The 22,335-nt window shown below is 39.5% G+C and overlaps 1 pseudogene; it reads left to right on the top strand.

Moving 5' to 3' along the window:
* LOC119508439 overlaps window positions 1–9,696 on the top strand; it is a 49,876-nt pseudogene extending 40,180 nt beyond the window's left edge.
* The last annotated feature ends 12,639 nt before the right edge of the window (window positions 9,697–22,335 follow it).

Here is a 22,335-nt window from a genome sequence, read left to right as displayed (position 1 = left end):
TCTTAAGGCCACAAAATGTCCAAGGTAACACCTCAGCAACCGGGTACCTTCACTGGAGGATGGCCAATGGCGTCCAGAAAACCTCTGCTGGCTAGGAAGGCAGCTGGCGTCTGTTCCAAAGCTCTGGCCTCAAAATGGCTTTCTCCCAGGACGTTCCTCTCTAGCAAGCTTGCTCCTCTTCAAAACATCACTCACAGCTGCACTCAGTTCCCTCTCTTTGAGTCAGCTCATTTATATAGCTCCACTGATCAAGGCCCACCCTGAATGGGTGGGGCCACGCCTCCATGGGAACATCTCATCAAAATCATCACCCACAGCTGAGTGGGACACATTCCAAGCAAATCTAACCAGTACCGAAACGTCTGCCCCACAAGACCACAAAGATAATGGCATTTGGGGGACACAATACATTCAAACTGGCATAGTATGGTAGGAACAAATTCATAGAAATGTTGCTATATTAGGTTATTTTCTTGGGGTAGAGAAGGAACATGTTGGAAGTAAAGTAGTTATTTTAGGTGAGTTGTCTTTTTCTTACTCCCTTGCTATGGTTTGTTTGAAATGTTTTTTTTTATTGTATGTTTTTTTATATAGTTAATTTTTTAAAAAAAGAGTTAATTTAAAAACAAAAACAATGAAAAAAATACACAGAGCCCCCTTGAGTAGCTGGTGGAGAATGCAAGGGTGTTGGGCTTCCCCACCTCGATGGTTGCTGATGTGCTCACAGACATAGGGGACTGGTGGTTTGATGGGCTGAGCCCTCTACCATAGGACTTGCCCTTGGGAAGACTGTTGTTGCAAAGGAGAGGCTAGGCCTGCCTATAATTGTGCCTAAGAGCCTCCTCCCAAATGCTTCTTTGTTGCTCAGATGTGATCCTCTCTCTCTAGCTAGGCCAACTTGGCAGGTGAAATCATGCCCTCCCCACTATGCGGGATCTGACACCCAGGGGAGTGAATCTCCCTGGCAACATGGAATATGACTCCTGGGGAGGAATCCAGACCTGGCATCATGGGATGGAGAACATCTTCTTGACCAAAAGGGGGATATGAAAGGAAATGAAACAAGCTTCAGTGGCAGAGAGATTCCAAAAGGAGACAAGCGGTCACTCTGGTGGGCACTCTTATGCACAATTTAGACAACCCTTTTTAGGTTCTAATGAATTGGAATAGCTAGCAGTAAATATCTGAAACTATCAAACTACAACCCAGAAACCATGAATCTTGAAGATGACTGTATAAAAATGTAGCTTTTGAGGGGAGACAATGTGATTGGGAAAGCCATATGGACCATACACCCCTTTGTCCAGTGTATGGATGGATGGATGAGTAGAAAAATGGAGGAAAGAAAAAAAAAAAACCACCCAGTGTTTTTTACTTTAATTGTTCTTTTTCACTTTAATTTTTAATCTTATTATTTTTGTGTGTGTGATAATGAAAATGTTCAAAAATTAATTTTGGTAATGAATGCACAACTATATAATGGTACTGTGAACAACTGGATGTATGCTTTGTATGACTGCATGGTATATGAATATATCTCAATAAAAGTGAATTAAAAAAAAGACATGTGAATATTCATAGGCACATACTTCATAATAGCTATAACCTTAAAACGATCCAAGTGTTCATCAACTAGTAAATGGGTAAATTAAATGTGGCATATTCATAAAACGGAATACCATTCAGAAATAAAAGGAAATGAACTATTGATAAAGGCAACAACATGATGAACCTCAAATGCATTATACCAAGTGAAAGAAAACAAACACAAAAGTGATGATTCCCTTTACCTGAAATTTCTAGAGGCAAATCTATGGAGGCAGAATGCAGAGTAATGGTTGCCTTGGGCTAGGGATAGGAATGAGGATTGACTGCAACTAGAATGAGAAAATTTTATGAAATGTTGAAAATGTTCTATATCTCAATTGTGGTAGTGGTTGTACAACTGTACAAATTTACTATAAAGTTATTCAGACATACACTTATGAGGTGAATTTCATGGTATCTGTTATACTTCAATAAAACTAACAGAAAAAGATGGTTTTAAAATTTACTTCTTTGAGAAGTTAAAAAGCAGCACCCTTAGTATTTAAGAAATTGTTTCTAGAATTAGAAATGTATTAGAAGTAAATGTGGATACCACATGGCAAGCCACTCCTTGACCAGGAGAGTCAGGAATAAAGTGGCCTTCAAGGCACCATAGTTTATGGGTATTTTTCTGTCTGAAACACACCTGGGTAGGAGTGAAGTGAATTTGCTCTCTGGAAGTGAAGGAAACTTTTAAGCAATTCATCAAGGCCCCAGAATATACAAATTCCTAATGTCATACTGATCATTAAAATGATTGTTGCCTAAAGTGAAAGAGAAATAGGTTCAATCAACAGCTTTCAACACTCTTTGATACACTGGAGGATAATGGAGGCTTAAGTGGGATTAGGCAAGAGGGGAAGTTGTGAACAGATCACAGCCAGCCAAAGTGGAACGGAGTAGCAGAACAGCTGGGAGTAGCAAAAGAGCATGATAAATTAATATCCTAAATTAAGGTCACAGTGACTTTAAATAAGTTCAGTTGGAGTTAGCAAGGTATGATATTTTTCCTTGAGGTTCTGTTTCCTTTATCTGAAAACATATTTATTTTGTATTCATTCTCTAAGGCTATTTTTGCTGGATATAGAATTCTGGATTGATACTTTTTTGTTTCAGCATTTTCAAGATGTTTCCTGGCCTTCATTGTTTCAGATGAGAAGTCCACTCTAATTCTCATCATTGTTTTCCTGTGTGTAATGTGTTATTTTTCTCCAGTTGCTTTCAAGATTTTCTCTTTGTCTTTGATTTTCAGCAGTTTTGCTATGATGTACATAGAAGTGGTTTTCTTTGTATTTATCATACTTTTTTGTTGAGATTTCTTAATCTGTAGGTTTGTGTCTGTCACCAAATTTTGGAAAGTGGGCCATTATTTCTTCAAATATTTCTTCTGCCACCTTCTCGCTCTCTTGTACTCTCAGGACTCTGATTTTACTGATGTTAGATCTCCTGATATTGTCCAAAAGATCCCTGAGGATCTGTTCATATTTTTCAATTTTTTTTCTCTTTGTTCTTCAAAATGAATAATTCCTATTCATTTATCCTCAAGTCCTCGACTCTTTCTTTTGTCATCCCTACTTTTTTTCTATTAAGCTCTTCTAGTAAATTTTTATTTTAGATATTTTATTTTTCAATTCTAAAATTTCCATTTGATTCTTCTTCTAATTGTTTCTATTTCTTTGCTGAGACTTTGCATTTGTTCATTTGTCAGAAGCATGTTTTTATTTATGTCCTTAAGCATAGTTATAACTGCTGTTTTAAACTTTTTGTTTGTTAATTCCATAATTTGAGTCACCTTGAATTGGTCTTTGTTGATTTCATTTTCTCATGAGTATGGGTCACATTTTCCAATTTTTTATACATTTGGATTGTATTCTGGACATCAAATGGCACATTATGAAGACTCTGTATTCTGTTATGTTCTTCTAAGAATTATTGATTTTTTAAAAAATAAACTAGGTAATTAACTTGACTGAATGGCAGCTGAAATATCATTCAGCACTTTTAGTCTTAAGCCAGTCTGTTTGAAGTTTGCCCTATATATAAGTATTTCAGTGGTCACCTAGAAATATGGGCAAAGTTCATACACTGAATTTGGAACTCCCATTCTCTGGCTCTCTGGCTCTCTCTTTTTTTTTCATTTAAAAAATTTTAATCAGTGTGTACCATCTTCAGTGAGAGGAACTGAAACAAAAAATTAAAATTAAAAATAGATTTTTAAAAATTCAAAAACCTCCATAAGTGTACAAAAATGTAACCATGAACATTTCATTCTGAGATTCAAATATTCTTATCATTTTTTCAAAAATGAATTAAAACAAAATAAAGAATAGATATTTTCAACATAATGACCACAATATCTGAGTTAAATACTCAACTAAAATTAGCAACAAAAAAAACTACTATGCATGGTCATAAAAATCAGTCAATTTTGTTCAGACAAGTTACATAATTGAGATGTCTGTATGAGCAGCACTATGTGTTGTTGTTTTTTCCTATTGATATCTGGTATATTTCCTTCCAATCTTTTTCCTATACTTTTTCTACACATTTTGTTTCTTTACCTTAATGGATTATTTTGAATATCCAATTCTGTATTGTGCTGTTTTTTTCACTAAACACTGTTTCTTCAGCATTGAAGAGAATTCTTTTTTTTTAAATTAAATTTAGTTTTATTGAGATATATTCACATACCAACACAATCATCCATGGTGTACAATCAGCTGTTCACAGTACCATCATATAGTTGTGCATTCATCACCCCAATCTATTTTTGAACAATTGCCTTACACCAGAGAGAATAAGAATAAAAAATAAAAGTAAAAAAGAACACCCAAATCATTCCCCCATCCCATCCTATTTTTCATTTAGTTTTTGATCCCGTTTTTCTACTCATCCATCCATACACTAGATAAAGGGAGTGTGATCCACAAGATTTTCACAATCACACTGTTACCCATTGTAAGCTACATTGTTATACAATCGTCTTCAAGAGTCAAGGCTATTGGGCTGGAGTTTGATAGTTTCAGGTATTTACTTCTAGCTATTCCAGTACATTCAAACCTAAGAACGGTTATCTATACAGTGTGTAAGAATGTCCACCATAGTGACTGCTCAACTCCATTTGAAATCTCTCAACCAGTGAAGCTTTATTTCATTTCATTATGCAACCCTCTTTTGGTCAAGATGTTCTCAATCCCATGATGCCAGGTCTGGATTCATCCCCAAGAGTCATATCCTGCGTTGCCAGGGAGATTTCTACCCCTGGAAGTCAGGTACCATGTAGCGGGGAGGGCAGTGAGTTCACATGCTGAGATGGCTTTGGCTCTCTCTTTTTTGGACATCCTCTCCTTCACTTTTGGGCTGCTGCAGTTACTCTGAACTCTGTCCTTTTATTCCTCAAGCTAGTAAAGACTCCAGATTTTCTATACTACTGTTAGTTGCCCTGCTTGGCATGGACTAGGGCCTGCTCTCAAGTAAAAAGCCATAAAAATTGGGAAATTCACCCAGTGCCATCCCCTCTTCTAAGTTTCAGCTCTCCTCTAGTGGCTGCTTTTGGTTAGTTTCCAGTGCCTTAACGTAGTTGTTTTAAAAATCTTTTGTCCAGTGTATATAGATGTAAACTTTGGGAAAGTTGGTCCAATATGACCTACACTTTTGTTACCAAAAGCTAGAGTGTCTGCTAAATAAGGCATATTAGAGTAGAAATAACTGTGATGGATTAAAGATACGGCTCACATTCTTCAAAACTTCCTCAGTTAAGATGTGGAATCTATATTCCTTCCCATTAAATCTGAGTAAACTCTTCTTTGACCAAGAGAATATGGTGGAAGTATCACTGTACCAGTTTGAGGCCATGATCTTAAGAGATTGTATCTTCCGCTTTTTCATGGGAACACTCTTTTTCAGAGCTGTCAGTTGCCATGTAGGAAATAGGACTGTTCTGAAGCTGGCATGCTATGACCAAGCCCAGACTCTACCTGGAGAAGCCACGTAGAGAAACAGAGAAGGAGGTAGGGAGGGAAAGATGGAGAGAAGGAGAGAGACTCAGGAAGAGACTGAAAGAGGCAACAGCTTTCCAGCCCCCAGCCTTTCCAGGTCTCAGACATCATAGAGTAGAGATGATACATTCCCATTGTCTGTAAGAAATAATGATGTATATAATAATAATAAATAATTATTTTGAGCCGGTATGTTTTGAGGTAGTTTGTTACACAGCAATAGAATAACCAGAATCATTAACAAATCCATATTATTTTTAACAATGAATAGGCTTTTTAAATAGAAAAGCCTATATCATATATCTGAGGCATCAAGTTCCACACCCAAAGTATATCTACATGTTGTATCTACACAACTCTAATTTTTTCTCTTAGCTATTTCTGTAATTTTAGGCACAGAGTCTAGGGAGAAAATAACTTGCTACTAGGGGTTGTCCCATGTAAATCAACTTATCTTTGTGACGGCAAAAGTAGCAGGACTATTACTGACAGATGAAAAAAGTGAGATGCAGTTTAACTACAGATAAATGGCTGGAGTCGGATCGCCATGGTGGTGCTAGGATTTGAATTGAGTGTTCCCAAATACATTGCTTAAGTCAGAGAACAATTGATTGATTGTTGATTGATTTCTGACCATTAAGATCAATGAGCACAGATGCTTTCAAAAGTAGCTACTATTATCCAATTGTGCATCTTAAAAGGAAAATCAAATGCAGAACTTTTGGTCCCTTTTTGACAGTGATCCCTGTTAACATCAATTAGATTGTGCTCTGCTATGATATTATCATTTTTAGCACAAAGAGAAAACAAATTGACTTCAGGGTAAATATCTCTTAGCATTTAAAAGGAAGTACTTCCATTGAAAATATGGGCACCTTAACAATAGAATAAATGGCTTGACATTTGTGAGGGCACAATAGTCAATATAAAGAGAATTTTCATATTGAAAAATAAATCATTAACCTGGCTCTTCCTAAGTTCAATTTCAAAAACTCAAATATATCATTAATGTATTTTCAATTTTTTCTCTTGATTAAGACAGCCTCTATCATAGGGAAAGAGTTGGTTGCTTTCTCTGATACCTCTGACTCTTGGACAGACTAACAGTCCTAGTTCTTCCCTGTTTCCTCACTACTTTTATACCCAGGGTAGGAATCTCCCCTGCAATGAGCAGGAGCAATTTGGAAAGACAGATTCAGTCATGTGTCTTAATGTGGTGGAAAAACATCAGACCCTCGCAGAAGCATTCCATGGGAACTATGCTCTCTTTTTTTAGTGTCTTAACAGGAATGAAACCAGGATAGGAATTCATTTCTAGGATCCATTCTCAAGGCATGTTACTATGTCACATTCTCTGATAGCCCTACAACCAACAGGTAGTATATAATTCCCCTTCCTTTAAATATGACTGATCTTAATGCCTCACTTCAAATGAACAGAATGCAACAGAAGTGATGCTGAGATTTTGGAGGCAATATTTGAAAAGACAACACAGCTTCTACCTGGCACTCTTAGGATGCTTGTTCTTGGAACATCATCACCATGCTCTGAGGAAGCCCAGGGCACATAAAGGGGTCATGTGTAGAGATATCGGCTGACGGCTCTAGCTGAGGTCCCAGCCAACAGCCAACATAAACTTCCAGACATACAAGTTAGGAAGCCCTGGAGAATCCATCCTTAGCCACTTTCTGTCTGCAATTACCTGAGTAACTCCAAGCCAGAAACGCCTACCCAAGCCCAGTCAACCACCAGAACTATGAAGCAAAACAATAACAGAATGAGTGTTGTTGTTTGTTTTAAGTCACAATGTTTGGGGCTGAATCATTACACAGAAGTAGATGACTGGAACACCATATAATATGATGCAGATTCCTTTTTGCTTCTTCATCACACCAATGGATTCACAGCCAGCTCTTCAAAGCTATAATCCTACCTGTTATCATTCTCTGCGTTAGCCTGGATTTCACTAAAAGGAGGCCTGGAACAATGATCTGGGTGCAGGTAGTTGATTTGGAAAGTGATCACAGGAAGCAGACCTGAGGTAGAGAAGAAAGTGAAATAGTGAAGGAAAAAAAACCAGTGCTTCTAAGTGAGCCGGTTACCACAGTGGGCAGCTGGAGTTCAAGCCCTTTGGGGATCCTCTAAGGAACTGTGTAGAGTGTGCCTCAGAACCATCTCGCTGGAGGACGGGGAGGCTTAGATCAATTATCCACCCACTCTCACCCCTCAATGATGGGGGCTGCCCACAGGACATTAAATCCTCTGCATCTCCAGAGTATGCCTGCTAACAGATAAGCATCCTTCTGTCGCTCAGGAGAAAACCACGCATATGAGTAGAATTGTGCATCACATCTGTGTTGAAATCATGAGTCAAGGGGATGAGGCTCAGTACATGGCAGGTATCCGCCACACCTTCTGATTCATTCTCCATATGTGGGCCAGGGAGAACTTTTCCAAACACAAACCCAGATTCCTTCAGTAGTTCCCCATTGCTTGTAGGAAAAACAAAACAAAACAAAACAAAAACCAACAATAAAATCCTTACTATGGCCCTGCATGGTCTGGCCCTGCTATTTCTCCAGTTCTTCTCATATCATTCTCTGCGTCACTGTCTGCACTCCTGCCAACCTGGCATTGTTTCCTTTCCTGAGGAAACCACAGGACCCTTGCACATGTGGTTCAGTCTGCCTGGAATGCTCAGCCCACCCCTTCCTCCAAGCCACCTAGGTAACTCCTACTCGTTACTTCTATATCAGTTCAAGATCACTTCCTTTGAGGAAGGCTTTTCTGACTCCCCAGACTGGATTGAGCTCCTCTAAAGGTTGAAGGTTTGTAATTATGTATGCTTTTAGATATTCATTCCATTAATGGCTGTGTCCCACAGTAGACTGAAGCTCCAGGTGGGCTAAGATCATGGTTCATTCGAAGAAGGCTGAAATCAAGTTTCAGACTGAATAGCTGGGATATGTAAGGTGTGTGTGTGTTGGTGTGTGTGTGTGTGTGTGAGAGAGTATATGTGTGTGTGCATGTACAGGTGTGCATGTTTGAGATTAGATGCACCCCCATTTGGAATATCTGTATTCTTCGGATCCTAGGGATATTTTCAAAGACTTGAGTTCACCAGTTTTTCTTCTCAAGAACATACTTCTTCCGGCCCCAGCGGAAGGCCTCTCCCCACCCCATCGCGGGCCCTCAGCGGCGGAATCCCTGGGTTGACGCTGGGGGCGGGCCCGGACGCGGAGGCGAATTTCCCCTACATTTCCCTTAACTCCCTCGACCCCTCCCCGGGCCCGGCCCAAGTGTGACAAGGGCCCATTCCGTGTCCTGTGTGAGGAGGACTCCCAGCCGACCCACGAACCCGCTGGGCGACCCCTGGCCGCCGGGTGTGTGAGGAAAGGGGCCTGGTCTGGTCCAGCCGGTGCGTGAGGACAGCGGCTGCAGCAGCCGGAAGGCCCTGTCGCTCGAGCTGAAATCGCAACAAGAGGAACGAGGAACTGGCGGAGAACCGCGGCATCACCCAGGCGGGTGAATCTGGACTCTGCAACTGGGAGGTGGCCGCCGTCGGACCCCCCAGCACCTTCTCCGAAGGCGGCGACTTCAAGGCCCACATTAAATTTCCTATTGACTACCCGTATTCACCACCTACCTTCGATTCTTGATTAAAAGGTGGCACCCCAACATCTACGAGTATGGAGATGTGTGCATTTCCATTCCTCAGCCTGGAGCTGTCCTCCGAAAGGTGGAGCCCTACGTAGGACGTCAGGCCTCTCCTGTATGGTCTCACCGCGTCGTAATGAGCCCAAACCTTCTCCCTGGCCAATGCGGATGCTTCAGTTAGGTTCAGGAAATGGAGGGACAGTAAAGGAAAAGTAAAGGAACAACTGAAATCATTAGGAAACAGGTTTCAGCCGCAAAGGCCGAAGCAGAAGAGGACGGAGTAAAAGTCGCCACAGCCCTCGCGGAATGCTGCGTCGAAACTAAAGTGCCTTCCAATGACAACAGCTCAGATTTGTTTTATGACTCACGACTGTGCGACAACGACACTGATGAGGAAGAGGAGGAAGATGGCGTCCGTTATGCTGATGGTGGTTCTGGGAATGAGGAGTCGTGACATGTTTCGATGCTGTCGCAGTGCTCTGCCGTCTCAGGCCAAAGGGAAGGGAGCGAGTGAACCTAGCAGTCGTCCCTCAGCAAAAACCTATGCACAGGGGTGGGGACGAAAAACAAGGCTCCTCCTGGCTCCCCTTCTGGATCTCAGTTAGCTCCTTTCTCTCTTAATGGAGAGAAAGTACCCTTCCACAGAATTCTTTACCCTTCCATCACTGTATTGATTCTTTAACAAAACAAAACAAAACAACCACCCAAATCTCCCATCTCACTTTATCTCTACAAAGTGTTCACAGCATTTTGGTCTGTTTTTAGATTCTTGAAGAATTAAATAGTCTTTCATCAAAAAAAAAAGAAAGAAAGAAAATAGAATATACTTATTTCTGTAGCCCTTGGCTATCTCTCTTCTACTCCAGAAGAAACAGTCAGAAAATAGTTTTAGAGTCATAATTATAGAATATATTAAAATTATTAACTCTAACCAGCAGCTGGTTCCATCCTGATCTTAAAGAATTTGATGCTGTTCAGACAATAATAAATCTTACCAAAGAACATGTATATTTTCTTTATGCTCCAGAAGCCTTGGAAAAAAAATGTATATTTAGTTGGCAATATGGTCCAGAATTCCTCAGTGTATTCGAAAACTAAAAATTTAGATGGATAGAAGGGGAAGAGAAGGAAACACAACATTTCAAAATTTCAGAGTTTAATGGCAGTAAAGATAGTATAAGAGCCCCCATCTGGGGATGCTTAAGAAGAGGAATTGAATGTAAATCCAAGGAATTGTCCTAATTCTTTGTAAGGATCATGAGACCACGTTTGGAACACTATGCACAGTTCCAGTCACCTTATTAGAAAAACATATTATAGAAATGGAGAAGGTACATCAGAGGGCAAAGAGAACCACACAGGGATTTAAGGATCTTAGTTATTCAGAGTGGTATTCTTTGGCAAAGAAGAGATTAAGTGGGAACTCATTAAAGTATAGACAATCCTGAAGGGAATAGAGAGGATAATTGTTTCAAGGCTATTTGAGTTAGTGTCAAATACAAGAACAAGGGGTTAGTAACTTAAGCTAAAAAGCAAATTTAGGCAGGCATTTTCTGAATTGAGAATAAATGACATAACATGAAAGACTGAGAGTGAGAAAAATAAGAGATGTAGATGTTACTGAGGAGAAAACATGTAATTTTTCCAGTTTGGCTCATTTGCAGTAAATAATGGAGAGTGATTTTTTTTTCTTTTCCACTTTGAAGAGTGTTAAATTTTTTTTAAAGGGTTGGGTTGGCTATTAATTATTTTAAAGAATCTAGCGGAGATGTTACTAACCCCAGAGACAGAATATGTGGTTAAGAGCGTCTTTGCTTTTTCTCTCTCTCAAAATGTCATAGGTTTCTGAGCTGAACCAGTCAGAAATACGAAATTAATGTTCATAGTTTTGCGCTACCTCCCAGTCCTGGTTAAAATTCTACTTTTCTTCAGGCAGTAACATTTTCAAAACAGTTCTTCCCAACATGCTAGCTAGTATCTTACCATGATATAATTTGGTGGAGAAATAATTATAGAATATATTAAAATTATTAACTCTAACCAGCAGCTGGTTCCATCCTGATCTTAAAGAATTTGATGCTGTTCAGACAACATTCACGAGGCACCAGCTATGTGCTAAGTTTTGTGGAAGATCCTGTGCCTACATATAGGGGCCTTCTGGGTATTTGCTGAATGTCCACTATTCCTACCTTGCAAAAAATTTAATGGCATTGGTATCCCAAGTGAAGGAATAAGCAGGATTGTCAGGGACAGAGCAAGGGCAGTTTGAGCCATAGATTCAGGGCAGTGATTAAGAGCCAGGCTTTGGAGTCATTTGGAAACCCTGTTCCATTGCTATTAGTATCATCCTGGGCAAGTTACTTCTCTGAGGGTCAGTTTCTTCAAATGTAAAGTGAGGATGATAACACTGCCCTTGGAGTTTGAGAGAAGAATAAGGTGAATTGAGGTATATCAATTAGCTGTTGCTTGTACCTAGTGGGCACTCAAAAATGGCATCTGCAGGATTGATGAGTAGAAGAGAAGTGTGGTAGATTGAATTATGTGTCCCAATTTAGATAAATTCTTAATCTGCATTTCTGTGGACATGAACCCATCATAAATAGGACCTCTTGGACATGTTATTTTTAGTTAAGGTGTGGCCCAAATGAATGAGGGTGGGTCTTAATCCAGACTACTGGAAGCCTTATAAGGAAAACCCAGGAGTCAGAGAAGCCAGAAAGGAAAGGACATGGCCATGTGATGGGAAAACCAAGGAACCCCAAAGATTCTGGAAGCCAACACCAGAATGCTGCAGTCTGTGGGGAGAAAGCAAGCCTTGCTGATATCCTTATTTTGGACTTCTTCTAGCCTCAAAACTGTGAGTTAATAAATTCCTGTAGTTTAAATCAATTCATTGAGGAGTATTTGTGATAGCAAGTCTGGCAAACTAAGATAAGGGGGTGTTACTTTAATTCTCTAAGCTTCTCTTTCCTCATTTGTAAACTAGAGATAATAATAGTACCTAACTCAGTGTTGTGTGTAATCTAGAGTGCTTAACACAGTGACTTGTGGTAAGTGCTTGATAAGTATTACTTATTATTATTATTCTAACTTGCTTCAAGCCCACTATTAAATTAGTTCAGTCCTTTTATTTTCCTCCTTGTTTTTACACAGTGACTGGAAAAGAATTTATATCATCAGATATCTAGTCAGTGTTCATATTTTTCCAATTGTGTCATAACTTCATTTTACAATTGGTTTGATCTATTCCAGATCAAAGCAAAGTACACACTCTGCATTTTGCTGATATGGCCTCTATGTTGGGTATCAAAAATGTCTACAACTTGCACACCACCTTCTGACACCAACCGCAAATACTGTGGTAACTCAATTCAATTCAATTCCGAGTCTAATTACCCGGAGTTAGGCTAGACTCCACAAGATAAGGGCTGTCCTCTACAAGATTGACCTTCAGGCACAAGTCGCAAGTTTGGGAACCCAGGCCACCCACACTTCCAACCAACTTGCCACAAATTCAGGGGTTCCCACTACCCCCTCAGGTTTTACAGCACAATGAAAAAAATAAGGAAAATCATGTATGTACCAACTGTGTTTCTTGAAAGGCATCCTTCAGACTTTGTTCTGAAAATATGCTCTTCCTACCATAGGGGTTTGTGTGTGTGTGTGTGTGTGTGTGTGTGTGTGTGTGTGTGTGTTTCTTTTCTTTTTTTCCTTCTTTTTTGTTAAATGTTCTTTCTCACATTAAATTATGGTCATAGTAGATGGTAATTTTTAATGCTTTTATTAAGTTGGCAAATCTTGGTCTGTCCCACAAATCTGTCGTTTGAAAAATGACCTGTGAAATCCAAATTTGTGGGACCCATTAGGACCATTATCTGACATGATCCTACTACCTGAGAAAGAAGGAAGCACACTGGTTGGGGAAGGTAAAGGTGAGTTTCTACTCAGGTTTGAGAGGACAAAATACACGTTGGTTTATGGAGGATGATGATGAAAAGAGGAGTAGTAGTGTTGGGAAGGGGTTAAGTCTAGATTGACCAGGAGCCAGCAAAGGGCCTTAATCAGAAAAGCAGACCCAGGAGGAAGTTGGCAGAGGAGGGAGGTTTGACCTTAGGCTGCCTGGGTATGTTCAATGCAACAGAAAAGCATTTGTTGGAAATTTAAGAGCTGGATAAACCTAAGCACTAGAGGTTCAAATGAATATGACACAATTTCTGTCCTTGAGGAAGTCACATAGAGGGGCTGCTGTGAGAGTATGCAATTGGGCCAGGGGACACCATGTACTTAGGACAGGAGAGGACCTTCCACCCTCTTCCTTCATTTCTGTGGCCATTCTCCCTAACTCTACCCTCCCCATTCCCAATAAGCCCCATCCCAGAGAGAGCAGTTATGGTAATTTTGGCTAAAATAGATAAAAAGACAAAACAAAACAAAAAATTTAAAACAGTTTTCCTGTCCTCCATGTTGTCTTAGATGGGGGCTATTTATTGAGGGCGCAATTCATCAGGACTACATAATGGTGGCCCATAACCTTCTGGGGTTTTTGGTGGGATTGACACATGAAAACCAAAGACGAGCTCAAATGAAAGTGTGCAGAAGGGATAATGGGTTCATGATCAGATTAGGGGGTGGGGGAGTTGTGGCTGCTGAGTCAGCTTGGAACATGGAGAATTTGTCCTAGAGAAGGTCAGGCTCCAGTTAGGAGAAGTCCTCTTCACCCTCCTCAACTTCTGACACTGGCCACCCCTACCCCCCAGCAGAAGATCCCCGGCTTCACAGCAGGAGCTGCCTCAACCTCCTACCAGGAACCTACTTACTCATCCCGAGCATCTTCACCCAATCTCCATCCTCTGGGGTGAGAATGGAGTGTATGTGTCTCCTGGCCCAGGCATCTGCGCCCTAGATCCTTTACTTTTTCAACCTTCTTAAAGAATGAGCTAACCCTCCTGTAGCGGACACATTAGTGCCTTGTCCACAGCCTTCAGACCTTTCAGGGTTTCCCAGTGACTTTCAGCAGGGGCAGCATCTATGTCTCCTGGCCTCACAGGGCCACTGGGTCCTACCACAGGAAGTGTGGTGAGTTGAGAGAGTCCTCAACCACCAACTCTGTGGAGTTGGTGAAAGAAAACCAAGCAGGGCAATTGGGAGGTGTGTGTTTGCACCATGTCCAGAGTTCTGTGAGGGATCCAGCTCTGGTTGCCCATAGTGACAGCTGGCTTAGTGATGCCATCCCCTTCCCTGTATCTCCTTCTTCTCACTCCCTACCAGGATGTACCCTGCACCTCCAAAGAAACACTTGCACTTGAATCCTTATCTCAGGATCTGTTTCTGAGGAACCCAAACTAAGAGGCTTTCTTGAAGCCCATGTCATCTTGCCGAAGCTCTTGAACACCTCCCTGTTTTTAGCTCCACCGGACACTTTTCAGTCTCTGTGTTACTTAATCTCTGGCAGAATTGGACACTGGTGACCGTCTTCTCCTTCAAGAAACATCCTGTGCTCCCGATTTTCTTCATATCTTTCACCATTCCTTTCCCATCTCCTTTATGGGCTCTTTAAAATAAGCCAGCAAACAAAAAAACCCCAGCTTTATTGAAATATAGTTCACACACTGTACAATTCACCCATTTAAAAGTACAATTATTTGTTGTTTTATATATTCAAAGAGTTGTGCAATTGACCATCACCATAGGCAATTTTATAACATTTACATCACCCCCAAAAGAAACTTCATACACATTAGCAGTCACTCCTCATTTTCCCCTTTCCCAAGCCATAAGCAAATACTAATCCACTTTCTGTCTATTTGAATCTGCCAATTCTGGGCATTTCGTATAAGTGAAATCATACAGTGTGTGGTGTTTTGTGACTGGCTTCTTTCACTTAGCATATTGTTTTCAAGGTTTATCCATGTTGTAGCATGTATCAGTACTTCATTCCTTTCTATGGCTTGCTAATATTCAATTGTATGGATATACCACATTTTATTTTTCCATTCATCAGTTTATGACATTTGGGTTGTTTGAATTTTGGGGCTATTGTGAATAATAGTGCTGTGAATATTCATGTGCAAGTTTTTGTGCTGGCACATATTTTCATTTCTCCTGGGTATATACCTCAGAGTGGAATTGCTGGATCATATGGTAATTCTATTTAACATTTGGAGGCACTGCAGGACTGTTTTCCAAGGTGGCGGCCCATTTTACATTCCTACCAGCAATATATGAGGTTCCAATCTCTCCATATTCTTTTCTACATGTGTTCTTAGCTGTATTTTGATGATAATCATCCCAATGGATATGAAGTAGCATCTCTTTGTGGTTTTGATTTGCATTTTCCTGATGACTAATGATGTGAAGCATCTTTTCATGTGCTTTTTGGTCATATTCTTTAGAGAAATGCCCATGGGCTCCTTTGTAAATGTTGGTATTCCTTTGAGTTCAGTCTTGACTCCCATTTCTCCTCTCCCCTAGATTAATAGTTCTCAGTTGGATTGGTGTGTGGGGTGGGGGCATAATAGAATCACAGTAGGGAGAGTGGGATATATACATTCTTACTCTCCCTACTCATTCCTTATTTAACTATTCAATCATGTTTTCATTCAATGAATATTTATTAAGTACCTAAAATGTACCAGGCACTGTGCTCGGTGTTGAAGCCAAATAGCTGTGAAAAAGAGATAAGGTCCTTGCTATTGGGAAGCTTGCATTCTTAGAGGAGATGAAGATATTAAACAGGGGAGCAAAATAGTAAGATGATTTAAGATAGTGGAAGAACTATGATAACAATGTAAGAGTGATCAAAAGGTGTTTGGGAAAGGAAGGTGGGCATTACTTCAGATTTGGTGGTTGGGGAAAGCCTCTCTGAGGAAGTAATATTTGAGCTGAGATCCATAAGAAGAACTAGGGGACAAACATCCCAGGCAGATGGAAGCAAGTGGGAGCAAAGAGCTCTGTGTGTTCCTGGAAGAGTGAGAAGGTCAGTGTGGCTTGAGTCTGGGGAGCCAAGGGGAGCATGGCAGGAAGTGAGAGAGGCAGGCGGGCCACTCGTTAGAAGGATGGTCAAGAGAAGTGACTAGACCTGGGGCTCTGGGGATTACCCTCTGAATGGTTTTGGAGGAAAGAGTCAATAAACAAAAGTGTAGGAATGTCCTTCAAAGGGGAAATTAAAGCCTCTGAGCCTCTTTCATATCCTAATTATAACTCTTCTCACAAAGAAGCAAAAAGATATTATACCTGGGAACAGCTAATAAGTAAAAAACTGCTTGAGCCATTATTTTGTTTAAAATAGAGAAATAAAACACAAACCAGTACTACAATGTGACAATTTATGGTGCTGGAAATGTCTTCAGAAGTCTTTTAGAGTTTTGTGTTGAATGTTTATGGAAGGTGTAAAATTCATATAATGCCAGCGTTTTATGAACAGTGCAGTTGGCAACTCCTTTTAGCTTGATCTGTGCTTTCAGAAAGTGTGGATATTCCTTCATTTACTCATATTGTTTCCAGCCCATCAAAAATAGACAAGATGTAACAGAACAGTCCATTTGTACCATTCTTTTTGGAAATAATTGCCTGAAACACTTTACGGTTGTCAAAGTCCCACCGATGTGACTCCTGAGAGGTCCTCTGTGTTAGAAAGCCCATGCCTCCCACTCATCTTTGTATTCCTCTCCCATTTCCATCACTGGGAGGATAATCAGGCTGGGAGAAGTAGTCCTTTAAAATTCAGTGCTATGCAAAGGGCAAGCAGAGGGTGAAAATGATATATGCAGAGCCTCCCCCCCCCAAAGAAAAGACTCCCTCTGTTTAAGAATGAGCTTTATGAAAGAGTTAGGAAAACCTTGGGTTTACCAGATATGCAGAACCATATGCATGCATTAATTAAAGGAATGTGAAGGAGGAGGAGGGGATCTGAGAAAATAACAAAGCTGCAGTGTATGCGTGCAATGATTTTTCATTCTGTTTCGCTTCAGCTCTGCCCCTGCAACAGAGGATCTAATCAATCTGCCGGCTATTAAGTTTGTTAATTGATAATGCATACTAATTAGGCTGTGCGCAGTTACTTAAGAGACTTTGCTAAGGTGATTGTAGGCACAAGTCCAAATGGAGTTTAAAGTATTCTGTGTGAGGTTAAAACCCATCAACCAGAATAGATGGATTTTATATTATAACAGAAGGCACAACATACCCATAAGTATTTAATGTATTGCACAGTTATCCATTATTACATATTTTAACTCTACAAAATAATTAAAAATGTAAAAACAGCTACTAAAAACTATAACTAAATCACATTGGTGAGAGTATGAGGCAGTGTCAATGAGAGAGCACTATTTTCTCATCAAGGTAAATGTTTAATTTTCTCATTTATATTTGAGAACAGTTGGCGTTAGCAGGGAGAAGGCTTTGTGAGAAGCAAGACCTAGTGAGCTGTGTGGACACCAGAGGCAATGACCAGCCTCAAAGGTCACGTTGTAATGCCAGTGTTTCAAAGGGCAGCACTCCAGAGGCAGCCCAATTGACCATAGAAATATTATCAGGGAGCTTAAGGTTGAAACACGTTCATCAATCATAAAATTAGTTGCTGGTCATACAGTTTTTACCCTTCCTTTGGAGTACTATTCCACTGGAATGGACTGGAGAGGAGATACAGATATCCTGCAAATGTTCCTTGGAAAAATGGCCTCAGGGAGGTTTGCTTATCCTTCTCTTAGTCTTAAAGAACGAACCGGTTCCAGTTTAGCCCCCAGAGATGTGTCTAGTTGGGTCCAGAGTATTTCTCTGATTCAGAGTAATAATGTCTCACTTTGCCCTGGAGAATTTCTTTAGAGGTTTACATGGATCAAGGATAGAGGAGGTCAAAATGCCTCACAAGGTCCTGAAATCTCCCTATTCTTCTGGAATATTCAGAAGCTAGTTTCATGGACTCTTCATTCATTCAGTAGCTATCTCCTGAGTAGATTCTATGTCCCAGGCACTGTGCTCAGTACTGGGGATTCCATGATGAACAAAACCAACAAGCATCTCTTCCCCTCACACAGCTTAGAGTCCAATGCATCCAGCATATGCTGCCAGAGGGAGCTTTCTGGAACTTAAAATTTGTTCATGTAACTCCCCTACCTAAAATTACTCGTTCCTGATGAGTCCGAATCCCTTAACACGGCATATGAGGTTTCCAGCCTATCTCTTGATACTTCCTCCTTCCAACAAAGTATTTATTGAGAAACGTGTATGTTCTAGGCCCTGTACCAGGTGCTGGGGATACATCAGCAAATCAAATAGCTGCAGTCACTGCCTACAAGGAGCTCAGGCTTAAGCAGACTTTAGCCGTGTCTAGGGCAAAATCTGTCCATAAACTTGGGTCAAAATTAGGCTGATCCCTGGGGTTTCTGCTGGAACTATAATAAGGCTGTTGGTTGTTCCCCAATATGGGGTTCCTATCAAATTACTGATACAATGTTTTTTATTTTCTTTTTTGGAGGCAAGTGGAGGAGTTGACATTCATAAAAATTCTAATAGGCTAATCCACAAGCTAATGTTTAAAACATAGGAATGGGAGAAAATCTTCTACAGGAGAGTATTTAGCATAGGCAGAGGGGGTGTGGTGTCTATTTTAGGCAAACCTAGAGTTCCCAGAAACAGAAATTAGAAGCTGGCAGGAGGCAGTGGTGTGGATAGTGTGCATTTAATTAACAAATGAATTGTGTTCTCACAGTGTGACCACTGAACCTGGAGCTGATCCTTACTGCTTTGTTTTTGCTATTTTGAGATGACTGAGTTCAGGGACTCTATGCAGAGAAAACTAATCTCTGCATAGTCGATTAAAAGCATCTAAGAGAATAACTGGAGGCTTGCTATGCTGATGAGCCAAACTTGGCCAAATAGCATAATACAGGATTGGACTGAGTAAAGACTTTGAGATAGAATAAGCCATTTCCAAGGACTGTTTGTGGAAGTTAAAAGTTTTACCTGATTATACTTAGCACATTAAAAAAAAATAGGACATCCATGGCAGTATAGCATAAAAATAGTAATTGGTGTTTAACAATCACAAAACTATTTCTTGTAAGCTTGTGCCAATGGCACATTTATTCTTACTGCACCAAAAGATAAGATTGAGTAAAAAACATTTAAAATAATTTAAAAATATATATGCAATTACTTTTCATCCTTGTTACGCAAGTGTGACAGGGCCTTGTATTCTGACATTTCGATATTATTACTTAGGTAGTACTGAAAACAAATAACTTTTTTTAAAACCAAATCATTTTTTGAAGGTACTACAGGTGAAACACTTAGCCCTCAGTTTTGTGACACTCATCCACCCAAAATTAAGCTCTGATACTTATCAGGACTGTAGAACTAGATAGTAAAGTCTGTTAAACTCATTAAGGAATAAGTATTTTCTGGATTTTTACTGGGATGATCAGTAGTCTCTTATACCTTCATTTTTAAAACATTTTATTGTAGTAACATATACACAACTTAAAATTTCCCATTTTAACCACTTTCAAGTGTACAATTCAGCAGTGTTAATTACATTCACCATATTGTGCTGCCATCACTAATATCCATTACTGCAGCTTTTTCATCACTGCAAGCCGAAACTCTGCACCCATTAAGCAATAACACCCTCTTCCTCTCCCCTGGCCCTACCCCATAACCTATAGTCTACTATCTGTCTCTATGAAATTTGCTTCTAGATATTTCATATAAGTAAGATCATACATTATTTGTCTCTTTGTGTTCTGGCTTATTTCACTTAACATGATGTCTTCAGGACTCAACCACGTAGCACACATCAAAATTTCATTTGTTTTTATGGCTGAATAATATTTCCTTGTGCGTATATACCACATTTTGTTAATCCGTTCATTGGTTGATGGAAACTTGGGTTGCTTTCACCTTTTGGCTATTGTGAATAATGCTGCTATGAACAATGGTATACAAATAATTGTTCAAGTCTCTGCTTCCAGTTCTTCGGGGATCTTATACTTTCATTTTTCTTTGTACTTAAGAATTGAGAAGATAAGTATAATAGTACCCTTTTCATATAAAGACCTTAAGATTTATTGGTCAGAGTTGGTACTGCTATAATAAATAATCCTAAAACCTTAGTTTTGTAACCCATAAATGGATTTTGTTGTTGTTTGTTTTCCCTATTTGCATCACAGTCCAAATAGGGATTGGCAGGGAAATTCTGCTCCACAGTCTTTTAGGGACACAGCCTTCTTATAGCTAGTGGGTCTGTCATCCTCTGTTTGATCCTGGATGTTCAGCTGACAGATAGGGAAAGGCGAAAAAGGAGAATTGTTATGGGCCAGGCCTAGGAGTGGTGTACTTCATTTCTGCCCCCATTCTGTTGGCCAGAACACATCACATGGCTGCACCAATTCAAAGGGAGACCGGGAAAGGTAGTCTAGCTGGTTGCCCAGGAGGAAAAGAGAAGCTACTTTCCAACCTCTTCTGAATAAGCTTAGCCTTAACCATATCTCTCTGAAGAAGGTTGGTGACCAAATAAATGTAATATGACTTTCCACACGTGGCTAACGTGAGACGCCAATCAAAGCTACATTCTTTACTAGATATGCGAAGTCAAATCTGGTCTGTGTAAGTAGATTTGTACAAAAGTATCCAGTAAGGATTCTGAGGAACTTTCCATATCATTAAACCACAGTCTGTTGGGTCAACCTAGTTCTGAGCCCCAGGTGAAGTGAGGTTGGTGTGTATAGTAAATCCATCTGTCTGAATCTCCCTTGGGTAGCCCCTGCAGACACATGTCCTGCATCTGACCCACCACTCTAGGTTCTGTCACCAACTCCATCTATACCTCATTTTTCCAAGCACTGACATGGCACAGTTTAAAGCTTGGAGATGCAATTAAACATTTCCAGGTGGGGTGGAAACTGAGGGCTTGTAAAATCTTTCACAAGCTTCTGACTAAGGAATCACAGTGATCACAAATCACAGGTTTATCTATGTACAGCTTTTCTCTAGTTCATAAGAAGAGGTAGATTTTCTAAAACAGTTCAGTTAGAAAGTAATTATTTTCTTTACAATGAAATCCACTAGTTGATGATGGTAGCACAACATTGTAAATGTAATTAACAGCACTGAATTAATAGTACAATTATAAAAATGTGTTTTCATCAGTTGTAACAAATGTACCACACCAATCCAATGCACAAGGTGTTCATAATTGGGTGGTATATGGGAATCTTGTATTTTACGCACGATTGTTCTGTAAACCCACAATTTCTCTAATAAAAAAAAAAATCCAACAGTTTAAATCCTTTAATTGGCAAATGTCTCTAGTGCAGTCAAAATATTAATTGATATTCAAAAATTTTAGATGCTACTAAAAAATTGAGTGGCCTTCCAATAATATCAATTGCATAATATATGCTATTAGATAGATGGGTAGGTGAATAGAGATCCAAATTTAATCCATTATTTACTATCTTTTCTTGTTTATTCAACCATGAAAGAGTTGTTTCATTTCATTTCACCTTTGAGAGAGACTTGATTTGCTCAAAAGAGTAATGATGCCATTCCATTTCTTATGATAGTTTCAAAACTATTTTTCAGGTAAAAAAGTATACAAGTTGTTGCATTGTATAATATATTTCTTAAAAACTTGAAAACTGGATGCTTTATATAGAAGCAGTAAGCAAATTTTATAATGATTTGACACCTTATTTACCCCCAAGCTGAGCTGTCTTAAATGAGCCAGAAAAATGAATAAATCTTTAGGTTGTCTGTCAATTAATATTCAGATTAAAGAAAAATTATTAGTTTTCAGCTTGTTTCTTCTGTGTCAATTAAACAATGTTAATTTTAAATTTTAAAAATGAAGATGAATGAATCTTTTATGAAGTATCAAACATTAACTCAAATTACTCTAAAATGATGTTTATTGTCTAGTACATTGAAAGGAACAGAAAATTACTTAATAGTTTAGCATATATGATCAGAGGCTTTGGCAAGTAACCGAAACAGTCAGGATTGCATTTGGCTGCATGTAACAGAAGCCTGGCATTAACAAACTAAAAAAAGTGTTTGTCTGTTTGTTATCATGTAACTGTGACTCTGGGAG

The sequence above is a fragment of the Choloepus didactylus genome, chromosome 13, assembly GCF_015220235.1.
Source record: "Choloepus didactylus isolate mChoDid1 chromosome 13, mChoDid1.pri, whole genome shotgun sequence".
Taxonomy (NCBI): Eukaryota; Metazoa; Chordata; class Mammalia; order Pilosa; family Megalonychidae; genus Choloepus; species Choloepus didactylus.
This window is presented reverse-complemented; position numbering and strand designations above follow the sequence as displayed.